A 27,485-nucleotide genomic window follows, 5' to 3' on the forward strand; every position below is an offset into this window, starting at 1 on the left:
ATTTACTAATCCTGCCTTGTACGTTCCCACCCATTCTAACTGCGAAACCAATTCTGTTTCCAGTTAGCCTGCTCTCCCTGGATCCCATGTGATTTAATCCTCCAGAGGACCTTAGCATGGGGAACATTATCAAACTGTTGAAGTCAGTGCAGACGGCATCTATGGCACTATCCTCATCAACCATTTTGGTTACTTCTTCAACGAGTCAGTCAAATTCATAAGACAAGATTTCCTTTGCACAAAACCATGCTGAAATGCAAAGGAGATGGACTTATTTTTCCCGTATGCCTCTTGCTAGGGTCTAGATTGTGCAGAACTCTGGTGCAAATGTTGGCCATTACCAATCTTTCGAAATATTTAATTCTGGTAAATGTTAGAACTACTAGGCGGCAGCCATTGCGACACTTTAAATTTCTTGGGGACTGGAATGATAGAGATTTCCTTGAAGCAGATGGGACAGCATACTGGTGAAGTGCGAGTTTGTAGACTGTGGCCAGTTGATTGATGCATAATTTCAGAACACATCCAGGGACGCAATCCAGGCTCACTGCTTTCTGAGAGTTTACCCTCATGAAAGCAGATCTGACTACTATCACCGAGATGTATGGGAAAGTGCCAGCAGGGGATGGTGTTTGTGAATGATCCACGACAACATACATGGTGAAACATTAGTCTTTATTCCATACGTAATACAGAACATTCAAACTGCCAGCCATGCATTCCCAGCTCGGCATGGCTTCTGAGAGCCGGCTGTCCTTGTTAGTGTAGTACCGTAATACCATGTAATGGGTGGCATGCATATATATGTAGTGGAGATTGGCATGGATTAATAAAGGTTAATCTACAGATGGGGAGCCATTCTTTTGTGGAGGTTTATTTGTCTGTTCAAATGGGCGTAAATGGCATGAGCTCATCCGGTAGAGGTCAAGTCGAGTCAAATCTATTGTCATAAGCATGCCTAGGTACAGATCCAGATACAATAAAAACGTCCTGCTTGCAGCAGCATCACATTTTCACGAAAACAGATCTGAAGGCTTTCGACATGATGCTGTGTCATGGAAGTTCAAGATGTTTGTGTATCCATTATGGGAAACCTGCAAAATTCTGCAGAAAGCTCCCATCTAGGAAGGATGCAATAGATACTGCATTCTCCAAAGAATAAAATATTGCAGCTCTGGTGGCTATAGCCAGGATTCTAATCTCCGCCAAACATGATTCTATTGCTGTCTCCCAACGACCACCTGATTTATTCCACAAGCAACTTGATCAGTGGCAGTACACTTATCTTTAGGGCTTCAGCACACAATCTACGCTGACACTCTTGCACATAAATGAAGGACTCACACTGTCAGGAGTGTTGCCTTGTAGACAAGGCATTAAATTAAGATTATTGCAAAAGATACATGGAAATATTTTGAGAAGTAGTTCTGAATAATATTTATACCTCAACTAACACCCAAAATAGTAAGATTAAACGAGAACTTACCAGTTTGAAGTTTGATCTTGATTTTATGAGGAGTTGCGATGAGCGATTACGTGAAGAAGGGCCGTCCGTCTGCGTGCGCGTCAAACTTCAAAGCAGTGGTTAAATCACAGATAAAAAGAAGAGCTGAGAATAGTAAGATTGTGAAGAAACTAGAACTTCCAGATGACCTTGATAGTATGAGGGTGGGAGCGGTGGGCACGTAATCACTCATCGTAACTCCTCATAAAATCAAGATCAAACTTCAAACTGGTGAGTTCTCGTTTAATCTTACTATTTTATACGTGAGTGACTACGTGAAGATTTCAAAGCTCTGTGATTTTATGCCGGTTACGAATCCAGGCGTCACACACTGAATGGATTGACCATGGATGCGTGTAATCATTAAAGCATTCAGACATTACGTAGTTAAGTGACACTGATGCTTTAAATGAAAGAAAAGTTTAAAAAAATAGTTACCCCTCCCAACCTTGGGGGGAAACCATATAATAACCATATAACAATTACAGCACGGAAACAGGCCATCTCGACCCTTCTAGTCCGTGCCGAACACATAATCTCCCCTAGTCCCATATACCTGCGCTCAGACCATAACCCTCCATTCATTTCCCATCCATATAACTATCCAATTTATTTTTAAATGATAAAAACGAACCTGCCTCCACCACCTTCACTGGAAGCTCATTCCACACAGCTACCACTCTCTGAGTAAAGAAGTTCCCCCTCATGTTACCCCTAAACTTCAGTCCCTTAATTCTCAAGTCATGTCCCCTTGTTTGAATCTTCCCTACTCTCAGTGGGAAAAGCTTTTCCACGTCAACTCTGTCTATCCCTCTCATCATTTTAAAAACCTCTATCAAGTCCCCCCTTAACCTTCTGCGCTCCAAAGAATAGCCCTAACTTGGGAAACTAAGGGATAGAACTTAAAATGGTAGTGCAAACACCCCCAGTCCGGTTATGGGTTTGTTATAAAACCGGTGGACCATTATTTCATTCGTCCATCCTGCAGCCACTAGGATGTCGTCAAAGGGCACGTCCTTAGCTCTTGCTGCCGACGTAGATGCAGCCCTGGTGGAGTGAGATTTAACCATATAAATGTTTGCTCCTGCTACCGCCATTACCTCTTTTGACCATCTGGAGATGGTTTGAGTTGACACCTTTTGGTGTAGTTTAAAATTTTTTTTTTTTTTTATGGCTGATGAGGACCAATTGTTCTGAGCCTCTGAGGTTCTCCGTAACTCTCAGATAGTGGTGTTAGTATGTTACCACACACACAACCGTTGGTCCTCTGGATATGCCAAGAACTGGATCTCCATCCCTGGCATTCCTGGCCTGCTCTGTTTTATCAGGTTCCTGATTAGGAATATTATGTTGTTCATATTGGTGGTCATGTAGTCCAACCGTAGCTTTTGCAGTGTCTGGACTCTTTGTCAGCATACCACCTTCAGGGTTAGTTATAGGCGGTCCCCACTGTCAAAGTAGGGTTAGTACCACGCTCACATCCCATGTGTCCGTGTACCTTGGCCTGGAGGTCTTAAATTGTAAATTCCCTTCATTAATTTTGTTTTAAAGGGGTGCGTTCCTATCGAACCGTGCCCTGCTTCCGGCATCAGATAGGAGGAGAGTGCGCCTCTGGCACTATAGATTGCACTATAACTTTGTTTATAGTTATAGCACAGAGTTGATAGGAACTCCAAGACATCCGTTATCCGAACTGTGTTGTATTTGTTCGGACAGTCCTATGCCTTGAAATGGCCTCCTCAGAATCTGCAGACCAACAAGTTAATACGTTCATGTAGTGGATGATTGCTCCCTGTAACTGGGTTCACTAGGAGGTGCCTGCTCTTGGGTACAGCCATAACTGGCTGGACTATAATTCCCAACATTTTTGGGGACCAGGCTTGAGTAGGCCAATCTGGCACTACCAATATGCCTGTAGCTTAGTCTTGCTTGATTTTTGTCAAGCATCGGTTTGTGAGACAAATTGGCGGAAAGCATACATAAACATTCCTCCCCAATTGAGGGAGAAAGCATCCACTGCCTTGCTCCTGGATCCAGCTCGCAGGACACATATCTGGGTAACTAATGGTTTAGTCTAGATGCAAACGGATCAACATCTGGTATGCCAAATCGTGTAGTTATTTTGTTAAATACTGTCTGATTCAACATCCATTCTGTGTTGTTATTAAACATTTGTGATCCAGCATCTGTCACCGTGTTATATCTACCTCGTAGATTTCCCAAATATTCCTCTCGATACACCAGTGCCAAATGAGGTTCGACAATCTGTCGTAAGATACAGATTTTACACCACCCTTGTTAATGGATATATGCCACCGCAGTGGTGTTATCAATCTGAATTTGAACAAGCACCGGTTGCATATTGCTACAGAGAACCTTGAGTCCATATTGTGCCCCCAACAATTCTGGGTAATTGATTCCATGTGTTGGGGAATTACAGACTCCTGCTCATTCCATCTGCCCCCACAGCTCTAGACTGTGTTGGTGGCTCCCCAACCTTAGCCGCTTGCATAGGTCTGAAGAACCCCCGATGGCTTTCGAGCAAAATTTCCCTTGAGCTGTCTCCCATTCGTTATCCACCATGGTTATTCAACAATGGCCTTTGCTGGCAATCCATAGTTTGCCAATTCGGCCTGCATGTAATCTGAGTGTTCGTTCCTTTGCTTGCTGTAAATTCTGATAATGCAAAGGCCCGTGACGTACTGCTGGGAATGCAGCTACTATTTGCCAATTACACTCGCTGTTTGCCTGATAGATGGCTAGTATTTGACTATCAGGTCATAGCAGGCTTAATTAATATTGTCGTTTGCCCCTAGGCAAAGTCACCAACATATTTACTGTTTTTGATAGTAAATTTTAGGTAATCAATTACCCTTGTAGGTGTCAATTTTGATTTAACTGGATGGATGAGGTAACGAATTCTTTCAAACAGGGTTTTGGTTTGTTTAGACTGATGCTTCTGCCAATTCTTGGTGACTCCAAAAATGAAAATGTCCTCCAAATATGCCATTACTATGTGGTTTTGAGACCTTTGTAGTCCCAGAATTGGTTTCCGTAGTTTAGTCAATAGTCTAGGAGCTGATGTCAACCCATTTTGCAGATGCATGCCATCCAGTTAAACTTCAAATATCTCCTGTTCTTAGTGAATAGACTCCGAATAGTATGCATCTTTGAGGTCGATGCATGCCATGTGACCATTTTATAGGAAGCTCCTATAAAACAGTAGTTAGACCGTAACAAAAAATTGCTGTTTCTGAAAGTCTGTACTGCACAAATGAGTTAAACCTGGATGAAGTGACATCCTCCATCTGTCACCTGTCCTGGAAGGCAATCCTGCCCAAAATACTGGGCCTGCCTTGAAGACAATTCCGGTCCGAGTTCCAAGTCTGCTTGGAACCTATGTATGTTGTGCAGTAAAAAATAATCACATGTTGTTATCTGTTTTTTTTAAACCAGATCTGAAATTCATGTTATTGTCATTTTGAACAAAAACACAAGAGTAAAATTACCAACATGTAACTGGTCCACAATCCCTTGTTTCAGTAAACCTAGACCCACCTACCTCCATGGCTACCGGTGGTCTTGTGGTAAGCCCAAAGGCCCCTGATGCGGGTTCCTTTTCTCTCCTTGATTGGGAGTAGGACTGGTAGGAAGTGTGGATTCCATGTTTCTCCTGACTTCTGCTTGGGTCTTGGTCTGAAAACCTCATCATACTGAGCCTGCCTTGTAGGACAATTCTGGCCATAATTCTGAATTTGCCTTGAAAGACGACTCTGATCATATTTCCGTGCCCAGCTTTCAAGCTACCACCAGCTTCAGTGAACTGCTTACCCCCTATGGAGGTGTGGGGTGTGTTGTCGCCTTCTGATGAAGTTTGCTTGTCGTTGGTACGACAGCTTTTGCTTCCTTCTTCTGGTCTTACCTGAAGAGAGGATTCGGCGGCTGGTTTCTCCAAAGTCACCCTGATAGCGCTGTTCCCTTGCCGGTATTTGTGCGGATATTCTGCCAACTGCTGTCTCTTGAGGCCATATGCATGTGCTTCAGTATGTTCATACTTTAATTGGAGATCAGTTACCTACTGATCACTCACACTCCCCTCCACTGAGAGTGAGATTTGTAGGTAGCCCTGAAAACAGGTGCTGCCGCAGGCCCCTGAGGATACCTGCGCTGACATGGCCCCTCCAGCGGGCCTAAATGAGATTCTTGCTTTGGGTCAGACTGAAACTGACCGTGAATGCTCCTCTCCTCAGAGCAGGAGACATTTGCTAGATCTCTATCCAGGGAAGCACCCAGTGGAACCTGGATGATTGCAGAAGTATTTCTTTTCTTTTGTGCTTATTATTTATTTTATGTAAAGCACTTTGGTGTCAATGCAAGTTAACTTAAACAGTGCTATATAAGTAAAAGTTACTTACTTACTTCCTTTCTTCTGCTTGTCCCTGGGAAGGTCCCCCCCCCCCCCCGCTTTTGTACTCTGATTCAGAGTGGTTTCTTCCATATGTACTTCCCCCTCCAATGGGGAAGACATTGGGCTGCCCCATGTGTGAGGCTCCCGGCACCGGGACTGCAGTAGGCCCCGGGCTGACACAGCTCCCTCCTTTAGAGCAGGTCATTGTTGGAGCAACTTCTCCAAAAAGTTGCTCCTATGTGAGAGAGTCGTCCTCAGACGCTCTCCGTTGAGGGAGGGTATCCCTTTCCCCCCCCGGACTCATCTGACTCAACGGGTTTGTTTGACTTGCGGGTGGATTTACGTCCCGCCGGGACCACCAACGGAGCTCCTCCTCCTGCAACAAGTCTCCTGCCGGTTCTGCTGCCGGCGCTAAATGTCGGGAAACACCGTCGCCCGCTACTGGGAATGCTGCGGTCTTCGGCAGCTGACTTCCCCGCGGACCGTCTCCTCGACATCTGGGCCCTGAAACTACAAAAAAGCTTCAAGCCCGAAAAAACGCAGGTAAGTGATTCAACTTCCCTTACCTGCCCATCCTGACGGACTGGGAGGACACAGTGCCTGCCAGTCCGTCACGTGTTTGCGTTCAGACGTAATGACGCGCACGCAGACGGGCGGCCCTTCTTCACGTAGTCACACACGTGACTCCGAAGTAAAATCTTAGAATTTCTCTGCTTGTGGGGCCTTCTCTGTGCAAATTGGTTGCCATTCTTCCCATTCATAAAAAAAGTAAATAATTGGATGCAATTGTTTTGAGGGATCTAAAGGTGGCGAAACGCATTTTATAAAACAAATCTTATTTTCCATGGGACGATCAAAGGGAATTGTACCCGAGATCCAGTAAAACAACAATTTTCTACTATATTTTTACCTTTTAGGACAGCTGCATTTTTAGCATATTTGGTTCTCGTTCACAGAGTACCACATCCCAGTGGCGCAAGGGAGATGGAGACACAAAGATGCTGGAATTTTGAGTAATTCACAAAGTGCTAGAGTAATTCAGTGGGTGAGAAATAATCTGTGGAGGGAATGGATAAGTGACGCTTCAGGTCAGGACTGTACTTCAGAGTGAAGAAAGTCCCAACCTAAAATGTCACTCTCGTCATTCCCTGCACAGATGCTGCCTGACCCACTGAGCCTGACAACACTGTGTTTTGGTACAAGGGAGATGTCTAGTTTGTCTAAGGAATTAACTCCAAAGTGAAAGCAAGCATCTCCTGCTGGTGAGCGAACACACCATGTCAAAGTTGTATCTACCTTATGCGAGGCACGTTGCTAATGAACAATAAGGAAACTCAGATGCAAACATTTGTCTACAAGCATCCTGCTTGCCCAGCAATACATTAAAATTATGTTTCAAAAAGAAAGCATGGACATTTCTCCTGCATTCATAAACATTTATAAATTTACTCTGTGTAAGAATTTGTTCATGTTCATTCAACCCTGACGCAATTAATGCCCCACAATCAACAAAAAGCATGAAGTTGCAGCCTTTGTTTCAGAAACAGCGAATTCTGTTTATTACAATTCTTATTGATAGAATTTCAAAATAATTTGAACCTAGCACAAATCACCCGCTGCTGCCCTCAGATACATCTTAGCAGCCACCCACATACAGCTGTTGCCACCAGTTTAAGTAAGGGACCGCTTTCTCAGGAGGTGGCTGGGACTGCCCAGGAGCCTTAGCAGCATCGCCCTTTACGGAAATAACACCAAGCTCCAGTTGCCCCTGAAGTCCCTGAGGAAGAGTTTAAGGTGACTAGGGCCAGAGAGGTGATGATGTACAGGGACTCCAGCGACCCCAAGGTGGCTCAAGCAGGGGTGGAGGTGAAAACTGGGAGGAAGTGAAGAGCCGGCGAAGGCGTGCTGCAAGCAAAGTCCCGGATACGCCACAGAGTCCTGGTTGGAGCAGTGACTCGGGGAAGAGCAGGCCTGGGAACCTTCCCAACTCTCCAATTTGACAAGGCCAAGGGAAAGGAGAGGCGCAGGCTGGTCCAGGAGGAAGTGAGGGCAATGGTGGAGGAGGAGAGGTGTACCAGAGCAGTTGGATTGAGGCAGCAGGGAGCCTGGTCAAGGTGGGAGCAGGCCATGGACTGAAAAGTCACATGGACTGAGCTCTGGCAGGCTGAACTACAGCGCATCAAGTTCCTGGTCCAGGCAGTGTATGATGTCCTGCCCAGCCCATCGAACCTCTTCATCTGGGGCAAAGCGGAATCTCCAGATTGCCCGCAATGCTCAGGCAAGGGGACGTAGGAACACATCCTGAGCTGTTGCCCAAAGGCTCTTGGGCAGGGTCGGTACACCTGGCGTCACGACCAGGTTCTTAAACCCATTGTAGAAGCCATCAGCATGGGAATCAGCAGCTGCAGACGAGCACGGCCCACCACCCAGATGATCACGTTCGTGAAGGCCGGAGTGCAGCTGCCAAGAACCACAGCAGCCAGGAATCCGTCAGGAATCCTGGCGACTGCACAGTACCCGAGAGACTGAATGTCAGAATTTAAATAACTTGTCCAATGTCAAAGACTCATGATCATAAATGCAATATCAGAAGTAAAATTTCCATAGTGACTGATTTAGAACATAAGATATGAGTTAATTCTTCTCCCAGAGAGTTGCATGGCTGCAAAATTCACTTTCTGGGTTGGCGGTTGCAGATTGAACATTAGCTTGAATAACTGGATGAAGAAAATTTTTATGAAGAGATCACAGCGTTACAGGGTTATTGAAATTAGGTAATAAAGGCAATCGGAAGCAGTCACTGAGCTGGGGAAGTTAAATGTTGATATGGACCGGTTTAGTGAAACAACATGTTTCCATGTTGCCTCTGTTTTAATACCAATTCCCCTTTACTTTTGAAGGTGCAATATGTGCTTTGATTGATGGTCTTCTGCGTCAGCATTTCTATATGTTCGAGGATTGATGCTTTACTTGTCATGCCCCTTGTGTGAAGCATTTGATAGCCAGCTAGAGCTGCGTTGGAAGTGTTGCTTAAGTAACCTTGCAGCAAATTAAAATTATTGGATCATTCATTATGGTCTGCTTCGGTTTAGCTTTATTATTATCAAGTGTACAGTGGTACATTGAAAAGTTTTGCTTTGCACGTTACCCAAACATATATAAAACATAAATGCAATCAAGTCAAAGTCAAGTACAATAGATTGATCAAAGGGGAAGATACCGAATGCAGTGTTTAGTTCTCGGATTGTAGCACATGAGACCATTGACAAAGTCCAATTTCCACACTGAGGTAGAGGTGAATCAGACATTGCCCGAGCATATGGAACAAGTGTTCAAAAGCCAGATAACCTAGAGGAAGAAGCAGTTCCCAGCTTTGGTGGTGCGCATTTCAAGGTTCTCTATCTGCTACCAGAAGGGAACAGGAAAGAGAAGGAATAACGGGGAGGGACAAGTCTTTGAATATGTTGGCTTCTTTTCCGAGGCAGCGTGGAGTGTGGATGGAATTAGTGGTGGAAAGTCTGGTCTGTGTGATGGACCGGGCTACATCTACATCTCTGCAATTTCTTATGGTCTTGGTAGAGCTGTTCCCAAGCAAAGCTGTGATGCAACCTATCAGTATGCTTTCTAAGGTGCATCTGTAAGAGTCCTTGGATAGATGCGGTATTTTCTCAGTCTCCTCAGAAAGTAGAGGTATTTATGTGCCTTCTTGGCTTTCACATCTATGTAGTTGGCCCGTGACAGATCATTGGTAATAATGGCATCAAGGAACTTGAAGTACCTTGAATTGTTGGTAATTTATTGCATTATTGATGATTGTATATTTATTTGTTGTGTTATTGCGTTAATAGTCCTATAAAACTGCAGCAAATATGATTTTTATTGTTTTGTTCCTGGTGCTTCTGGCAATTAAACAGTCTTGATTCTTAAGATGACCCCATCAAAGCAACAAAAATGAATTAAAAAGATGTAAGATTAATTAACGATTCCTGCAATTAAGATATTGGAGTGAAATAAGAAGGGATGAATCTGACAGGGAATGTGACTGGCATAGAAAATATCCAGATCAATGTGTTCCAGAATGCCCAGGAGGAAGGTGAAATGCTGCTTTTAATATTTGTACTGTGCTTGATTGGGACAAAGAAGAAAGTCAAAGAACGACAGGTCAGATTGGGAGTAGACGAGGATTAAAAGCAATGAGCCACAGATACGTTAAGGACAGCATCTGAACCTGATCTAAGTTTGGTGTCCACCATATGAAGGAGTCAGAAGTGAATATGATGAACAAATGAGACAGGATTTGAAGAGGCAATGGGCCCTCACAAAGAAAGGAAATTGGAGTTGGAGATATAATTAGTAGCTATATTAAATTTAAAAAACTGAAATGAAAGAAATTGGTCTGGCAGATGTTAAGATTAAAAAAAGAGAGTCTAGCCATTGTTGAGAGAATGGTGAGAATGCAAACATGCGATATAAATTAGTTGAAACAAAATGAGACCATTTCAAGAATCTCCACTGTTATTTAGCAAATGTTTTTGTCGACATTTTCTTCTGCATGGAAGTAACAAGTTCACAGTCCTCTGCAAAGTATTTTTAAACTAATATTTTATTCCGCAAAATATTGTGTGTTAGAATTCGTATCTGAAAGTTGTCTGTAGTGACAAGTTGGTTATTAAATTCGTTGATTACGGTGCCGAACAATGTTCTTTCTTCGAAATGGGATAAGGCCACAGCTGGGTGGAAAATCACAGCTGCCGAATACTCACTCTTCCCATATTTCTCATTCCAGATCTGGCATCACAGCAGTATAGAACTCCACTGAAAATTATTTTTTAAGTATGTGTATTGGTGAAATACAAACCTCGTCAGTGATCAAACACATGCCAGTATGCAGCTGCCATTAGTGTATGGTGATCAGAAGCAGACACTATGGCTGTAACTTCCCCCTTTAGAGCCAAGGGGACAGCCATACTACCAGCAAGGCCAGCTAACATCCTGTCTTTGGGTATTTCTTGTATTATCCAGAGGTACTGAAAGCACTTTACTCACTAATCCATTCGAAGGAGCAGATGTGGTTTTTATGTTCAATACTAAATACTGGTGGTAGAATTGGAGTATTTAACTTGGATACCATTCTTGCAAGTGTGCATTTTTAATTTGTTTAAATTTCCATTCCTTTTGTGTGTTTAAATAGGCAGGTTTTTACACAAAGGTCAGGTTGGGGGAGTTCCCCCCTGCCACGGGTACCACGTAATCCCGTGCTACCTGCTCCATGGTCGGATAGTCGGCGACTAAACCGTCTCCCCCACCTGTTTTGCCAGGTGAGGAGGGGGCTGTGGACCAAAAGCAAGACCTGTCAAAGGGCGGATGAGCTTCTAGCGAGCCAACGGCCATCCACACTTCAGTAGAAGTTGCAATCACTGTCGTACATAGCATTGTAAGGAATGATGATAAAGCACACACACCAAAATCCTATACTTCCAGCGGCGGAGGTCCGCAGGAACTGGAGGACAGAGATGTGCGGTGCGTCCATCACCGTTCCTGTCGGAAACCAGCACCACTGTGTTACTAATGTTTTCAACGATGATGAGTGAATGAATGAATGTAACACTTCATGCCAAAGCTCTGTGCAAAACCACATTATCTCAGAAATTTACAAGAATCATTTGTGATTATTCTAATTAACTTCAGTCACACTTTTTTCAGAAAATTGAACTGAGACAAAGGCATCTTTTAAAACCCCTAAAATTTCAAACTCAATAAAGAATATTTTGTTGGTAGCTTTATCTATCCTATTTGCTTTAGTAAATAGCAGTACTGGTAGTAAGGTCGAAAACATATAAGAGGATCACGAATCTACATATGCCACAAATCATGGATGAGCTCTCAAATGAGCATGTTTCAAAAACCTAGAAGGGCTTTTCAAGAGTTACAATTTAGTTACGCAACTTGGGATCAAAGGAAATAGTTGATAAATGGGTGGTCAGACCTGACTGCTAAAAAAGGTGCAAATCCTAGCTCTGTTTTCAAAATGGCACCGTCTAATTGCTTCATGTAGGGACTGGCAAATTAAGAAATCCAGGCAAACCTATTTCATGCCTTAGACTCTATATTCAAGGGACAATGTGCAGAGCAGCTGTGAGTATAGAGATTGCATTTTAAAACATGAAGCATTTTCATATGGGGCATAATTCCAAGGCACAAGCAGAGAACAAGCCCACAGAACAATGGTGGCATGGTTTTCTTCTTCTCTGTCAAAGTCCCCTGGATGTTAAAAGTGTGTTTGGTCGGAAACCAGTCAGTCGTGAATGAAACACTGCAAGTCAAGTATGTGTGAAAAATTGGGAGACCATGCCACCCACCTCACAGTGCTTGTTCCATTTGGCCTAGTTCTCTAATTGTCAGTGGCTTGGGATTTTGTGTGGGCTGTGGAATGTAACTGTGCGAAAGATGGTATCCATGTTTAGCACAAAGGAAGAGGGACAAGGGCATAAATTGGTCCTGTTACACAATACACATGGTAGAAATGGAATACAAGGAGTGGGAAACAAAAATACCAAATAGCATCTGTCACACAGCTGAGAACGATGATGTATACAGCGCACTTAAGCCTCTAGTTAGTTTAGTTTATTGTCACATGTACCGAGGTACAATGAAAGGCTTTTGTTGCATGCTAACCAGTTAGCGGAAAGACAATAATTGATTACAATCAAGCCATTCACAGTTTACAGATGCATGATAAAGGAAATAAGAGACAAGACAAGAGACATTTATTGTCACATGTACCAATTGGTACAGTGAAATTTGTGGTCACCATACAGCCATACGAATAAAAAAGAGCACAGAACACGATAGTCTTTAACATAGACATTCCCACACAGCGGAATCAAAGTTTCCTACTGTGAGGGAAGGCACCTAACTTCAGTCATCCCCCTCTGTTGTCCTCTGTTGTTCACCCATGGTCGGGGGGGGCTCTCGAACCCCTCGCTGTCGTCGCTACGGGTGGCCCGATGTTCAGGCCCGCTCGCCGGGATGATGGAACTCCGACGTCAGAACGGGAGAACATTCTCAGCGGCTTGGACTTCCGAATCGGCCACTTCCTACCGGTGACCGCAGCTCCCGAAGTCCACAGGCCGAGCTGGGCGGAGATTCACGCTGGCGGCCCTCGGCAAAGGGATCCCAGGACTCCGCGATGTTGAAGTCAGCGACGCCCACGCTGGAATCTCTGCAAACCACAGCTCCGGAATGTTGAAGCAGCGGGCCCGACACTCACGGCAATCCAGGTAAGGCATCGCCCGCTCCATGATGAATCCAGTGCTGCGCCGCTGCTGAAGCTTTGGCAGGAAAGGCCGCGCCAATCCAGTTGGTAGGGCGCGAGAGGGAGGCAAAGATGTAACTCGGAGAATAGTCACATCCTCGCCAGGAAGTGACTGGGAAACGGTTTCCCCTTACCCTACCCCCTCCCCCACATAGAAATACTACAAATAATCCTCCAAAACATACTTTTAAACAAACTAAAAATTAAAAAAAGATAGAAAAACAGGCAGACTGTAGGCAGAGGCTGCCATCATGGTGGCCACCTAGTGGCTAACGCAAGATAAAGCCAATAAAATCCGATCAAAGATAGTCCGAGGGTATCAAATAAGATAGATAGTAGTTCAGGATAGCTCTTTAGTTGTGATAGGATGGTTCAGTTGCCTGATAACAGCTGGGAAGAAACTGTCCCTGAATCTGAAGGTTAGTTTTCACACTTCTATACCTTTTCCCCAATTGGAGAAGAGGGAGTGGCCAGGGTGCGACTGATTCTTCTTTATGCTGTTGGCCTTGCCGAGGCAGCGTGAGGTATAAATGGAGTCAATGGAAGGGAGGTTGTTTTGTGTGATGATTTGGGCTGCGTCCACAATTCGCTGCAATTTCTTGTGATCTTGGATGGAGCTGTTCCCAATCCATGCAGTGGTGCATCCTGATAAAATGCTTTCTACGGCGCATCTGTAGATGCTGTAGATGCTGTCAATCTCTATAACTGATTAAGAAAGCAGTGATAAACATGTCCGTTGATATGACATCTGGTTGGTCTATTAACTGCCAGGATGTGTGCCTTCTGGAGGTGCCTGGAAAGTCGGCGAAGCCCACGACCGATGGAGCCTGGGTTTGCGGAGCCCACGGCTTGGGCCTGGGTCGGCACCGCGGAGGCGTCCAGAGAGGACCCGGCAGCGTTATTGGAGAGGTAGGTGCGGCGATCGATGATGGTACCAACCGACGGACAAGGACGGACACAATGAAGTGAGAATGCCGCAGCCGAGGGAAGGAACAAAGGAGGACCCAGCATGGGGGGACCACCGTGAGGGGGGTGGAAGAACAATGGACAATGGAGGACCCAGTGTGGGGGGACTGCCATGAGGAAGGGGGGGGGGAAGAACAAAGAGGGACATGGCGTGGGGGGTGGGGGGTGAGGGGCAATTTGTAACTTTTATGGGAGACTATTTGCCTACCTGAAGTATGCAAGCAAAGAAGTTCACTGTGACTTGTCACATGACAATAAAGTATTCAATTCAATTCAGATATAACTCAACTACCTTCAATTGAGGCAGGTCTAAATGATATCTCTCACCTTTGTAATAAAGACTCTCCTAGTTATGGGAGAATGGGCTGCTGGGTTGTCAATGGAGACAGCTGCCAGAAGTGACAATGGGCTGGTAGTTTTACAGCAATGTTCATGGGCATGAATCAGCTTGAGAGTCATGGATTGAAGGACTGCACATTTGAAAGGAACGTTGTGTTGGGCAGTGAAGAGATCCAGGTGCCATTCCGCTCTAAAGTACACTAGCTCTACCCAATCAGATCACTGGTCAGGTATGTAGACACAAAAAGCTGGAGTAACTGAGCGGGTCAGGCAGCATCTCTGGAGAAAAGTAATAGTTGACAATCCAGGTCAAGAGCTTTCTTCAGTCTGAAGAAAGTTCTTGACCTGAAGCATCACCTATTCCTTTTCTCCAGAGATGCTGCCTGACCCGCTGAGTTACTCCAGCTTTTTGTATTTATCTTCGGTGTAAACCAGCAGCTGCAGTTCCTTCCTTCACACTGGTCAGGTAAGTCTGGGAGGTAGACAAAAAAGAAGGGTCTCAACCCCGAACATCACCAATTCCTTCTCTCCATAGATGCTACACTGTTACATCGTATATTCATTTCTGTGAGAGTGTATGCATTCCAACTAAAACTGTGACTGTTTATAATAACAACAAGCCCTGGTTTAATAATGATGTGAGGTTACTATGTAGGAAGAACCATGATGCATTTAAACATGGAGACATGGTTCAACACAAACTGCTGAAATATGAATTTCAGCGAGCTGTGATCAAAGCTAAAGCTTCCTACAGAGTAAAGCTAGAAAACAAATTACAAGCTAATGACATCAAAGGGGTGTGGCAAGGTCTGCAGGCTATCACAGACTATAAAACCAAGCACCATGTTCTAGACAGCGACCCCTCCCTCCCTGGGAGGCTCAATGACTTTTACTGTCGTTTTGACAAGGGCAACCATCAGTCCCCCTCTTTAACCACAGAGCTGGGCGACACTACTCCTACTGTCTCAGAACATGACATCAGAACCCTGCTCCGCCAGCTTAACACCAGGAAGGCAGCAGGGCCTGACGGTGTGGCGCCTGCTACATTAAGACACTGCTCTAATGAACTGACACCCGTCCTCACCTCCATTTTCAACTGGTCACTTCAACTCTCAATTGTGCCTGCATGTTTCAAGTCAGCTGTGATCGTACCAGTCCCCAAGAAAAATAACATCACTTGTCTTAACGACTATAGGCCTGTTGCCTTAACTTCAGTCATCATGAAGGTTCTTGAGAGACTGGTATGCAAACATCTTTCCAGCATTACACTTGATCCCTATCAATTCGCCTACAGAGCCAACAGAAGTGTAGTTGATGCAGTGTCCCTCTGTGTGCACTCCATCCTCCAACACCTGGAATCCAGATCCACATATGCTTCGCATTCTTTTTGTGGATTTTAGCTCCGCATTCACTACCATCGTTCCTGTAAAGTTGATACACACTTTACAGGAACTGGGGGTCAACTCATCTCTATGTAAATGGATCTATAGCTTTCTATGTGACAGAAAACAGGTGGTAAAAATTGGTAACCATGTCTCACTGGCTAGGTTCCTGAACATCGGCGCCCCCCAGGGTTGCGTTTTATCACCTCTTCTGTACTCTGCATACACACATTTTTGCTGTTCACACTCTGACTCTGTCTTGTTATTTAAGTTTGCAGATGACACATCTGTGGCAGGTCTTATTACCAATAACATCGAAACCGTTTACCGTAGTGAAGTAGAGGAGCTAGTAAGGTGGTGTGAGAACAACAACCTCATACTTAACATCTCAAAAACTAAGGAGCTGGTTGTTGATTTCAGAAAGAAGGCCACCCCCCTCCTCCCTCTCTTCATCAATGGAGAGGTGGTTGAGAGGGTCACCTCCTTTAAGTTCCTCGGGACCACCATACATCAATCCCTATCATGGGAGCTCAACACCAGTCTCATAATCAGTAAGTGCCACCAGCGACTCTACTTCCTGTGGCAGCTCAAAAAATTCAGGGTCAGTCGACCAGCCATGACCCACTTCTATAGGTCTACCATAGAAAGCATACTCACATTCTCCATGCTTGTCTGGTATGGTCACACAACCTCGCAGGATAAGATTCGGCTGGAGAGAATAGTGCGCCGAGCTTCTAAGATCATTGGTTGCAGCAGACTTCCCTCAGTGACATCACTTTACTCAACAAGACTCACCAGAAAGGCCAAAAAAATCATAGCAGACCACTTTCACCCGGCACATTACCTCTTTAATCTCCTCCCATCAGGAAGGAGATATAGAAGCATTAAAAGTAAAACATCTCGCTTCAGAGACAGCACCTACCTCCAAGCCATCAGATATTTGAAGTTGCACTAATCACTTTGCACTTTCTTTTGCACTTGCACTTACGCTTAACATGACGCTGCTGGGTACTGTCCTTCCTGTATATATTGTCCTTCGTACGGTATTGTCTGTATTATTTATTGTGGTGTATGTGGTGGTTGTATTGTACTGTATTGTATCTGTCTGAGAGCGAACCAAGACACATTCCTATCAACTTGTTGACATGGCAATAAATTTCTTGAATCTTGAATCTTGCTGCCTCGCCCACTGTGTTTCTCCAGCATTTTTTGTCTACCTTTGATTTTTCCAGCATCTGCAATTCTTTCTTAAGCACCAGGTAGGTCTGGGAGATCCAATGAATTAGTCAAGGAAAAAGAGGATTACTTGGGACAGAGAGGAAATGTATACAGCAAATATAGGATAGGTCTCTACAAAGGCAGATCTTATGATCAGTGTGTGGGTTGCAACACAACAGCACCATCACAGATGGGATTTGAGAACTGGAAAGGAATATAAAGCTTGGGCTATAAAATGAGTTGGGCAGCTGTACACAAAGCCCTCCTGGGAGCAGATAATCAAAAGTTACATCAATGTGTGCAAAGATTGGATGCTAAACAGATCTAGTGTGAAAGGATGTGGTGAAGTCACATGAGTGGGAATATGATATCCCCAGAAGTGGGTTTGGAATGTGCTAGCAATATTAGCAGTGAATAGACCTTCTATGATTTAAAGGTAATATTAAGAGTATTCTTCAGAACTCACAGATTTGTATAGGAAGGAACTGCAGACACTGGTTTAAACTGAAAATAGACACAAAAAGCTGAAGTAAGTCAACAAGACAGGCAGCATCTCTGGAGAGAAGTATTTCGGATCTTAATGTCACCTATTCCTACTCTCCAGAAATGCTGCTGCCTGTCCCACTGAGTTACTCCAGCTTTTTGTGTCTATCACAGATTTGTAGTTGTAGACTGTTCATATGTTTGCAAAATAAAGCAAGAATCTGGCCTCAGAGTTAGATCCGGGTAAGGTGACAGAGTGAAGGTCACTTAGGGATGAGCGGCGGGAGCCTAAAGCATCAATTGGATGGTGATTCAACTTTTTTTTAGTAAAGAAAATCCTTTCTGAATATACATTATTGTCAATAGCAAACAGTTCAGAAGAAGCCCCTGATCTACTTGGACAGAATTTTAGGACAACAGCCTTAAAATGATCAACATTTAATTTTGAAGCCAAAAAGGTCAACATAGGGTGCTGTACTGAGGTAATTCAATTTGAGATCTGCATGCAGTACTCTAAGTGCAGTCTCACTAACATCTTGTACAGCTGTAATGTAACATCTCAATTATTGTAGGCAGTTTCCTGACCGATGAAGGCAAGCATGCCAAATGTCTTCTTCACCACCTTGTCTATCCGTGATACCTCTTCCAGGGATTATGCACCTGTACTCCTTGGTCTCTCTGTTCTTCAAAAGGCCTTCCCATTTATTATGTATTTATTATTTAATTCCACTTCATGCTTGCCTGAGTTAAGTTCCAGCTGCCGTTCTTTTGCTCGCTTTCCCAGATTACCTCCATCCATTGTCTCAGCCATTCACTGTCCATAAGTCCCATTACTTATCTACTTTCCATCAGGGGACATGCTGACAACTGCTCTCACTTCCAATTTCAATTGACCTAGTTGCCAACCTTCCGATTATCCACTCTCTATTGTGGAACTTGCAGAACACTCCATTCACGCACATTCCCAATTGATCCAAATCCAGGAATCTTCATCAAAAGTTAGTTTTTATCAGTGTGCATCATTTTCATTTTCATTGTCATTTTCATCTTCAGCAATACAACACTCCCTCAGCGCTCCACTGGAATATCAGTATGGATGTTTTGAATGATGTAAAGCTCAAATTCAGTGTTTTCTTTGAGAGGAGTGCTGCCAACGGAGCCATAGTGGTACGTGATACTCTCCATATTCGGCAGCGTTAGCATTCAGTTTTGGCAACTGATGTATGAAGGTGGCCACGAACGTTTTATTGGAAGATTGTCAGTATCACAAAACTATACCTCAAAATATCTGTCTTTCAGAAGAGGAGAGAATCTTTTTTTTAATTGGATGACCAAACTGCAAAAAAAAGCCCAAGAAAATGTTGGACAATGAATGGGTGAAATGTTCATAAAAATAAATGACTCTCAAAGTCCCACAGGCTATAATATTTCATCAGAAATAGATTTGCTTTGGACAGCTAGGTATCTGAGTCATTCACAAAATGGATTCAAAGGTCTTTCAATCAATCTTCTTCAAATTCATCATCTATCCAAAAAGCCACAATACCCATATACTGTAGTTTGAACATATCCCATGGTGCAACTGTTGATTTTTCATTGATTTAAAAAAAAAAAATCAGATACAAAACAGATGCTTGTTGGATCAATGCCTTATTTTAAAGTATTGTCTCTTTTCTGCTCATATTATTATGATGCATTTGGTCTGGATGATGAACAAGGTGCATTTAAATATTATTATCTATACAGTAATGAGATCTTACCACACAAAGCAAACATTGTTTAGTTTTGACATTCTAATAGTTACATGTCATTTTATGGCAAGCATCCTTATTTTTCAAGTTGACTCAAATGATAGCAAGCTTGCATAACAGTAAATTGATACAATGCATGTTCAAACATGAAAGTGCTTTCAGCTTTTAAGAATGGCTACATCAGTAGTGCAAGAGGTAAAGTCAGTGCACAAAAGAGCTGTTGATTAATCTTGTGAAATTTACCTCTAGGGAAATCATTTGGATCTTGCAAAAAAAGAGTGCACTAAATATTATCCATTTGTCTCTTACAATCAGAGACAGGTGAATTTATAATGGTAACAAGAAAATGGCAGAACTGTTAAACAAGTACTTTGGTTCTGTCTTTACTAAGTAAGACACAAACAATCTCCCAGAAATACTGGGGGACCGAGGATCTAATGGGAGGGAGAAACTGAAGGGAATCCACATTAGTCAGGAAATGGTGTTTGGTAAACTGTTGGGACTGAAGGCAGATAAATCCCCAAGGCCTGATGGTCTGCATCCCAGATTACTCAAGGAGGTGGCCCTAGAAATTGTGGATGCATTTTCCAGTGTTCTCTCGACTGCATCAGTTCCTGTGGACTGGAGGGATACCAATGTAACTCCACTTTTTAAGAAAGGAGGGAGAGAGAAAATGGGGAATTATAGACCAGTTAGCGTTACATCGGTAGTGGGGAAGCTGCTTGAGTCGATGTTCTAGCAGCGCATTTGGAAAGCAGTAAGAGGACCGGTCAAAGTCAGCATGGATTTATGAGGGGGAAACCATGCTTGACTAATCTCTGTAACAATTAGAATGGATAAGGGAGAGCCAGTTGATGTGGTGATTCTGGACTTTCAAAAAGCCTTTGACAAGGACCCACACAAGAGATTAGTGTGCAAAATTAGAGCACATGGTATTGGGGGTAGGGAATTGGATAGAGAACTGCATGGCCGACACGAAGCAAAGAGTAGGAATTGACGGATCCTTTTCAGAATGGCAGGCAGAGACTAGTGGGGTGCCACAAGGCTCGGTGCTGGAACCCCAGTTATTTACAATATATATTAACAATTTAGACAAGGTAATTAAATGTGACATGTCCAAATTTGCGGATGACACAAAGCTGGGTGGCAGTGTGAGCTGCGATGAGGGTGCTATGAGGCTGTAGGGTGACTTGGATAGGTTGGGTGAGTGGGCAGATGCATGGCAGATGCAGTATAATGTGGATAAATGTACGTTATCCACTTTGGTGGCAAGAACAGGAAGGAAGATTATTATCTGAATTGGTGTCACCCCGACCCTCTGTCCACTCCAGCGGCAGCAGCGAGCAGGCAGGCAGGTAGGCAGGTGGGAAGGGCGGGGATGGGCGGAGCAGCAGCAGCAGGAGGGCAGGGGGGGGGGGGGATGGGCCGAGCAACGGGTGGTCGGGCAGGATGGGAACGGGCTGAGTGGTGGCTGAGCCGGAGTGGGCAGAGGGAGGGAGGGAGGGAGGGAGAGTCGGTTGCAGGGTGGCCGAGCAGTTTGCGCGGAGTTTGAGTAACTCACACACACGATGCAAACTGGTCCAATCGTCAACGGGATCTAACCACAGCTAACAATGAATGACCTGTGGAGGAAGGAACTGCAGATGCTGCTTTTTATGGAGGGAGGGAGGGAGGGAGGGAGGGAGTGACTGGGGCTAGGGGAAAGGAGAGGGAGAGAGAAGTGGAGGAGGGATTGGGGGAGGAGGAGGAGAGGTTAAAGATCCTGGGGAGGTGAGGAGGGAGAGTGGAAGGATTAAGGGAGAGGAGGGGGTAGGAAGGGAGAGGGGGAACGTGGGGGAGATGAGGAGGGAGAGTGTGGAGGAGGGGGAATAGAGGGAGAGGAGGGGGGAGTGGGGGAGGTAGGGAGTGGGGAATAGAGGGAGACATGGGGAGTGGAGGAGGGATAGTGGGGGGATAGGGGGAGGTGAGGAGTGGTGGATAGAGGGATAGGAGGGTGGTAGGAAGGGGAGATGAGTTATGGAGGGAGGGAGGGAATGACTGAGGGTAGGGGAAAGGAGAGGGAGGGATTGGGGGAGGGGAAGAGGAGAGAGGAAAGAAGAGGGAGAGTGAAGAGGAAGGGGAGGGAGTGCTAGGGGATCAGGGGAAATGAGCCGCACCTACGCTGTTGGGGGCTATGCGTGAGTGGTGGAAAATTGTGTTGGGGGAATGGGTTGCGTTGGAGGAATGGGTGAGTGGTGGAATATTGCGTTAGGGGAGCAGACCCGACCTGCACTTAGTCTAGTATATGATAAATATGTTCAATTAAGTAATCAAGTTTGCTGTAAGTTCATCATGAGAATGAAAAATCGATCTTAAAATAATCAGAAGTCACAATACTATTCCCTGAATCGCTTTGAATATCTATCAGAATTTTTATTGCCAATAGATTGTCAGAATGAAGTTTGAAATGCAACATTTTCCAGATATCACGAACTTAAGTGATATTAAAGGCTCTGTGGAAATGTTTAAATGAGCAGCTAGGTCATCTTCAGTTACTCACGTTATCAATTTCAATAAAATCAATGAAAATAGTTCAATTCAAGCATGTAATGTTATTTAATAGTCATCAACTTCTTTGTTGTCAAGTGTATAGTGCAGTTTTATTTGATGAAATTAGGCCAGTCAGTCTTATGGCTTTTTTGTTTAGCAATGCAAGAAATGTATTTCTTACTCAGGAAGTGATTCAGCCTTCATGGTTCAAGTGAACTCAAATTGAAATCCCTGCTTATTGAAAAGTCATTTTGAAAATATTTGTCTGGATGACCAAAAGAATATGCTTCTCGTCCAGTTTTTTTCCCCAAAAATACCATGCGAATGTAAAGTACGACTGGTTTCAAGTTGTTGAAATTTGTTTGCCAGTGTAGTAATATGATGTGGCTGTAAAATTTTAATTTTTGCACATTGCTCCATAACTACACAGCTGTATAATTAGTCTGTACCTAGAGTCACATTGAGTTGCTTTTGATTTCTTCCTATGAGATGGTAACTATTGATAATTTAAAAGGGCTTTATTTATTTTTGGCTTAGAACTTTGCGCAAATATCATATAAGTATGTGTCTGAGAATTTCTGAGAATCCTGCAAATGTAATTGTGGAACATACAGTGCATTCAGAAAGTATTCAGACCCCTTCACTGTCTCCACATTTTGTTACATTACAGCCTTATTCTAAAATGGATTAAATTCATTTTTTTAAATCATCAATCCACACAATGCCGCATAATAAAAAAGCAAAAACAGGTGTTCAGAAATTTTTGCAAAGTAATTAAAAAGAAATAATTGAAATATCCTATTCAGACCCTTTACTCACTACTTTATTGAGGCACCTTTGGCAGCGATTACAGCCTCAAATCTTTTTTGGTATGACGCTACAAGCTTGGCACACCTGTATTTGGGTAATTTCTCCCATTCTTCTCTGCAGATACACTCAAGCTCAGTCAGGTTGGATGGGGAGCGTCGATGCACAGCTATTTTCAGGTCCCTCCAGAGATGTTCGATCGGGTTCAAGTCCGGGCTCTGGCTGGGCCACTCAAGGACATGCACAGACTTGTCATGAAGCCACTCCTGCATTGTCTTGGCTGTGTGCTTAGAGTCGTTGTCCTGTAGGAAGGTGAACCTCCACCCCAGTCTGAGGTCCAGAAAGCTCTGGAGCAGGTTTTCATCAAGGATCTCTCGGTACTTTGCTCCGTTCATCTTTCCCTCGATCCTGACTAGTCTCCCAGTTCCTACCGCTGAAAAACATCCCCATAGCATGATGCCGCCACCATCATGCTTCACCGTAGGTATGGTATTGGCCAGGTGATGAGCGGTGCCTGGTTTCCTCCATCGTGATGCTTGGCATTCAGGCCAAAGAGTTCAATGCTACACTTGTTGCTTTACCACCCCCCCCCCCCCCCCCCTCAACTCCATCCAAGGACTGAAGCAGTCTTTCCAGGTGAGGCAGAGGTTCACTTGCACCTCCTCCAACCTCATCTACTGCATCCGCCGTTCCAGGTGTCAACTTCTCTACATTGATGAGACCAAGCGCAGGCTTGGCGATCGCTTCGCCCAACACCTCCGCTCAGTTCGCACTAACCAACCTGATCTCCCAGTGGCTCAGCACTTCAACTTCCCTTCCCATTCCGAATCTGACCTTTCAGTCCTGGGCCTCCGCCATTGACAGAGTGAGGCCCAGCGCAAATTGGAGGAACAGCATCTCATATTTCGCTTGGGTAGTTTACACCCCAGTGGTATGAACATTGACTTCTCCAATTTCAAGTAGTCCTTGCTTTCTCCCTCCTTCCCCTCCCCTTCCCAGTTCTCCCACAGCCTACTGTTTCCGCCTCTTCTTTTCTTTTTCCCGCCCCCCCCGACATCAGTCTGAAGAAGGGTCTCGACCGGAAACGTCACCTATTCCGTCTCTCCATAGATGTTGCCTCACCCGCTGAGTTTCTCCAGCAGTTTTGTCTACCTTCGATTTTTCCAGCAGCTACAGTTCTTTCTTAAACAGTACCATAGAAAAGGTTGGACTCTTAACAACTAAAATACTAAAATGGGACCTACCCTGGGGCTCATGTTGTCGACCTCCCCTGTCAACTGACCTGTCAGGCAAACGACACCAAACAGAGACAGCAGCAGCGCCGCAGCTTGGCGCCAACCCGGAGCTTGCTCCCTTTTTAGGGCTGTTACCTACGGATGTCGAACCGGATGGCATTACCCTGCTGCAAACGTCTGCTGCCTCAAATGCAAGAAGAAGAAGGACGTACCCTAGTTGAGTTCCAAAGTTTGGCTTTTAATAATCTTACGAGTTTGTGACTCCTTTGCTGCTTGGAATGTTGTAAAATTAAAACTGTTGTCTGACAATCTGGAAATCCATATATTTCGGCATCTGGATATGAGATAAAGTTTTCCACTCACCAGAGTTCTGGTTCACTTTCCACCCATCAGAGCCTTGCTTCCCCTTGCTCCCCCTCAAACTTACCTGATTCATTAGAAAGTTTATTATAATACTGCATAATATCTAAAAAAATCAACACAAATTCTGTTGTGGTATTAATAGAAATGATGGGGTCAAGGAAAGAGTGTTCACGTCGCGGCCCTGTTTCAACCAATCTTTCCACCACCACGCACAAGAAGCACAAGAAGCGCAAGACAGACACCATTGTGCAGATGCCGAGAAGTGTGTTCAGCTCTGGCTGAACAACTTCTAATCTTGTGTGTGGACTCGATAAGAAGAAGAAGAAGAAGAAGAAGAATAGAAATGACATGCAGTAATCCAGAAAATTCACCTCAAGCTCCAGAGTACATTCATAAATCCAGTGGCGGATTATCGGATCCTGTATCCTGCCATTTATTTATGTATTCCCATGCATATTCTCCAAATCCATTAACATAAACTTCTCTGCATTAAATTCCATCTGTCATTTTTTTTACCCCTGACAAGATTATCATAATCTTAGTGCAATATAAAGGTGCAGTTTTTGCCTTATCGCAAATCTGTAAGTAACCAGCCAATTTGTTAATGAACTGACATGTTTCATGCTTTTAAGTGATGTTGGTCAACATATCCTCTCTGGTGAGGATGCCTGCTATTGTAGAATAATTTAATATACTACGAGTATAGACAATATTTTTCAGTTTCGTCAAAACTAGAAGACGATGTTACAGGTTCATTCATGTGTTGCCTATTCCTTTTGGAGATTGGAGTGGTTTATGTTATGATCAGCACAATTCTAGTACACATGATCAAAGTCATGGAAAAGTATACATATTTTAAGCATGATGAATTTTACTGCAGCCATTCATGAATTTGGTGACTTTAATCCTACTTTAAGATTCAATTTATGGATTAGCTCTGCTGTATAAACTATCCCAACAACCCAGGTTAAAATTGCATATTCTGTTTGATTTCTCAGGAGCACTGGCACGAACAGGTACGTCAGAGAATTTCCATTAAAAATAATATTGAATTTACCAATAAACCTAAATGGTTCACTCTTGTTTTAATAAATAGAAATATGTATTTGATCTGATAGCCACTGGAGAGATATAGCTGTAGATGGAGGCAGACTAGGACTTCAATATTGAAAGATATGTGATAATTCGGAAGGACCGAAACGCAGGAAAAGGTGGAAGAATAGTTCTGTTAATAGTTCTGAACAGCTTGTATTGGAACCTAACAGGGAGAAGGCAATTCTGGATTTTGTGTTATGTAATGAACCGGATTTGATAAAGGACCTCGAGGTTAATGAGCCATTAGGAGGCAGTGACCATAACATGGTCAGGTTTAATCTACAATTGGAGAGGGAGAAGAGTAGATCGGAGGTGTCAGTGTTGCAGTTGAACAAAGGGGACCATGGGGCCATGAGGGAGGAGCTGGCCAATGTTGACTGGAAAGATACACTAGCAGGGATGACAGTGGAACAAAAATGGCAGGTGTTTCTAGGAATGATACAGAAGGTGCAGGATCAGTTCATTCCTAGGAGGAAGAAAGATTCCAAGGGGAGAAAGGGACGACCATGGCTGACAAGGGACGTCAGGGACAGTATAAAATTTAAACCGAAGAAGTACAACGTAGCAAAGATGAGTGGAAAGCAAGAGGATTGGATAATGTTTAAAGAACAACAGAAGATAACCAACAAGACAATACGGGGAGAAAAGATGAGGTACGAAGATAAGCTAGCCAAGAATATAAAGCAGGATAGTAAAAGCTTCTTTAGGTATGTGAAGAGGAAAAAATTAGTTAAGACCAAAGTTGGACCCTTGAAGACCGAAAAAGGTGAATTTATTATGGGGAACAAGGAAATGGCAGATGAGTTGAAGAGGTACTTTGGATATAGTAGTGGCCAGAGGATCTGGAGTGACAGAGGAACTGAAGAAAATGCACATTAGGCAGGAAATGGTGTTGGATAGACTGATGGGACCGAAGGCCGATAAATCCTCAGGGCCTGATGGTCTGCATCCCAGGGTACTTAAGGAAGTGACTCTAGACTCAGGATCAGTTCCTGTGGATTGGAGGGTAGCTAATAGTATCCCACTTTTTAAGAAAGGTGGGAGAGAGAAAACGGAGAATTATAGACCAGTTAGCCTGGAAGCCAGGAAGATGCTGGAGTCAATTATATAAGATGTGATAGCCGTACATTTGGATAGCAGTAACAGGATCGGTCTGAGTCAGCATGGATTTACGAAGGGGAAATCATGCTTGACTAATCTTCTGGAATTTTTTGAAAATGTAACTAGGAAAATGGACAAGGGAGAGCCAGTGGATGTAGTGTACCTGGACTTTTAGAAAGCATTTGATAAGGTCCCACATAGGAGATTAGAGGGCAAAGTTAGGGCACATGATATTGGGGGTAGAGTGCTGACATGGATAGAGAAGTGGTTGGCAAACAGGAAACAGAGAGTAGGGATTAACGGGTCCCTTTCAGAATGAAAGGCAGTGACTAGTGGGGTACCGCAAGGCTCTGTGCTGGGACCGCAGCTATTTACAATATACATCAATGATTTGGATGAAGGGATTCAAAGTAACATTAGCAAATTTGCAGATGACACAAAGCTGGGTGGCAGTGTGAACTGTGAGGAGGATGCTATGAGAATGCAGGGTGACTTGGACAGGTTGGGGGAGTGGGCAGATGCATGGCAGATGAAGTTTAATGCGGATAAATGTGAGGTTATCCACTTTGGTAGAAAAAACAGGATGGCAGATTACTATCTAAATGGCGTCAAGTTGGGAAGTACAACGGGATCTGGGGGTCCTTGTACATCAGTCTATGAAAGTAAGCATGCAGGTACAGCAGGCAGTGAAGAAAGCGAATGGCATGCTGGCCTTTATAACAAGAGGAATTGAATTTAGGAACAAAGAGGTCATTCTGCAGTTGTACAGAGCCCTTGTGAGACCACACCTGGAGTATTGTGTGCAGTTTCGGTCCCCTAATTTGAGGAAGGACAGTCTTGCTATTGAGGGAGTGTAGCGTAGGTTTACAAGGTTAATTCCCGGGATGGCGGGACAGTCGTATACGGCTGAGAGAATGGAGCAGCTGGGCTTGGACACTCTGGAGTTTAGAAGGATGAGAGGTTATCTCATTGAAACATATAAGATTATT

The 27,485-nt window shown here is 44.0% G+C and overlaps 1 long non-coding RNA gene across 1 annotated transcript; it reads left to right on the top strand.

Annotated features, from left to right (window-relative positions):
- Nucleotides 1–638: 638 nt before the first annotated feature.
- LOC116970661 lies at nucleotides 639–17,579 on the top strand. Its single transcript, XR_004411243.1, has 3 exons — nucleotides 639–782; nucleotides 13,691–13,693; nucleotides 17,569–17,579. It is a non-coding gene; the product is annotated as an uncharacterized LOC116970661 (long non-coding RNA).
- Nucleotides 17,580–27,485: the final 9,906 nt, after the last annotated feature.

Source organism: Amblyraja radiata, chromosome 3 (genome assembly GCF_010909765.2).
Source record: "Amblyraja radiata isolate CabotCenter1 chromosome 3, sAmbRad1.1.pri, whole genome shotgun sequence".
NCBI lineage: Eukaryota > Metazoa > Chordata > Chondrichthyes > Rajiformes > Rajidae > Amblyraja > Amblyraja radiata.